Below are 2,746 nucleotides of genomic sequence, written 5' to 3' on the forward strand. Positions count from 1 at the left end.
GGGGGGGGGGGGGGTAGAGGGTGGATTAGAAGATGAGAAATCAAATTCTTATTCTTTATTGACTTGGTGAAAGTTTAAACAGTGAACCAGTGGTGGAGCCACCTTATTGCTAGGGGTTCATCCGAACCTCCTTTGACGGAAAATTATAGCATTTATATATAATTAAAATAATATTTTAGGTGTATGTTGTAGACGTCGAACCCCCTTCAACTATTTTGTGTGTTTATTTCTTCAGATTTCGAATCCCCTTATTAAAAATGTTGGTTCCGCCACTGCTAAGTCAACTAACTCAGTTACTAAAATTCTTCGTACAAAAACTATTTCATGAGATAGTAACTGATCAAAATCATATAAAAATATTATCTCTCTCTAAGAGCTCTAATGTGAGATTTGAACGCCCTGAATATTCAAAATTCGACATTTTTAGCATGGACAATAGATGATGAAACCTAATGAATTGAGTTTAATCTGATATTTAATATCATAATTTTAAAAATAACACCTTAAAACAATTTTTATGATATTTTCATTTATATATCTCTCGTATAAATAACGTCGGCCACATAGTACTATACTATATAAGAAGGAAAAAAGAAAATTACTGAACACAAAAATATAAAAAGCCTAGGCCTGCGGCTGAGCCTTTGGACAAGGGCGGTGAACTTGTATATTATTGGAATAGTACATTAAAAAAAAATATTCGTTTCAATTTACGTAACATATTTTTTTAAAATCATTTTAAGAGAAAATAAAAATAAAAATTCACTTAATACAATGACGAAAGAATATTTTAGATTACAAATTTTACGATTTCTTTTTTTATTAAATCAATCAGTATCACATATACATATTGGTCTATTCAGTCATATTTATCAGTTATTCATTTAGTTTCAATTTGTTCTTCGCACAATCACTCTCAATAAGAATAATTTTTTTCCCTTCTTAACAATTCGTTAATTTCAATTTTTTTACACGACATACCAAATACCACAAAATTAAAGATATTTTTGTTATATTCGTAAACGAAACAAACAAAGTAAAGCGGAAGCAGTATTATTTCGATGGACGACTATACGACGTATCAATTTTTTTAGAAGAAAAAAAGGTGTGGGGGCCACATCCCACTACCCACTGAAAAAAATACAGTAAGGGAACGACGCCGTACTGACACGTCTAGCACTATATTGGTCCATTTAGCCATGTGATTGATTCTGCTATTTTCCCATTTTCCCTTTCATTCTGGTCCCTCCTTCCCATGTTACTCTCCTAAATTTCATAATACTATCCTAAAATAAAATAAAAAATATAAAATAATATTAAAAAATATAAAATATTTTTTTAATAATAAATTAGATCGAAAATATTTTTAATATAGTGTGATATTACTTTCTAATTCGAATTGAGTTTCATAAGTTGTTATCATTTTTTACGAGTCTGTTATTGAGATTTTTGTGTTCTATCTGTATGGTCGAGCATCTTAGTCCATCGAAGTTTAGAGATAGTTTTTTCTAATATCATAGCGTCTTTAGTCAAACTTTTTCACGGTAAAAGTAAATCACATGCGATTAGTTTGTCATTTATTTTTGGAACCCCGATATAGTCTGGACATATTGGGCAAACCCCCCATTGTGTATTCAATGAATGTAAACGGCACGAAGCAAGCCTCATATGACAAGCTCGACTCATAAAGTATATTTCGAATCATTTATATGGATAACCACCCTCCAAACCAACTGAATTATCTCCAAAGACCGATTTGTCATGTTTTTATTAGCTACATAAATTATTATTGGATCTAATAATAGTTGTTAAGGTAAATTCAATCAAAATTCTTTTCAAACTAAGTTCACATAATTTTTCTCAAAAATCTCTCGTTATTAAGAAAATCCTTACATCTAATATGTAGCTTTTTAATTATAAATATGAGATTTTCTCATACAGTTAATAATTTTATATGACGATATTTAACGGAAAATCAAATTTATGAAAAATGAACTCAATATATATATGAAGATAGTATAGTTTTAGAACCGACGTTGTACACATTTCATGAAAATTTATGTGACTTTAAGAATATGTCTTTTAGGATAAAAATGGATATTAAATTACAAAAGTTTTTAAATAATAGAAAATTAATTTTCTTTTAAATTAAAATAAAAGAATGTTATATAAAATAAAATAAAGTCTAATTTATTTTTTTGAAATAACAGGCTGGCTAAAGCATGAAGGTGTAATGATGATCAAAATGAAAATATATAAATAGAATATATACTCCATATAATATTTATATGAACCGATAAATTTATACGTATTTTGAAAATGACATAAAAGGAATCTATTAAAAGTAGTACAAAAGAATAATTATTTTGACACCTCACCTTTCTTCAAGTTATGGCTCATCTCACTTCAACTAGAATGTGACACTTAAATAGTAGTAACATTTTATGAAGTTCATATATATATATTATGTTTCTTCTGTAGCGATTCTGATTTAACTGTTAAGATATTATTTGTTTTGAGTTCAGATTCACACGGACTTGACCCTTAGTTTAACTCAAAAGACAACTTAAAAGTTGATTCTGAACTTATTCTTATAAGTTTTCTAAATTTTTTTTTGTTCAATTGAATGTGGAAATTGCTTATGGTGTAATATGTAGCTATAAAAAAGGTTTGGCAGGAAAATGACTCGACGCTAGAATGATGAAAAACTTAATACCTCTCATTATTCTTATCACATTTTCAATAT

The sequence above is a fragment of the Solanum tuberosum genome, unplaced genomic scaffold (assembly GCF_000226075.1).
Source record: "Solanum tuberosum cultivar DM 1-3 516 R44 unplaced genomic scaffold, SolTub_3.0 scf00505, whole genome shotgun sequence".
NCBI classification, from domain to species: Eukaryota; Viridiplantae; Streptophyta; class Magnoliopsida; order Solanales; family Solanaceae; genus Solanum; species Solanum tuberosum.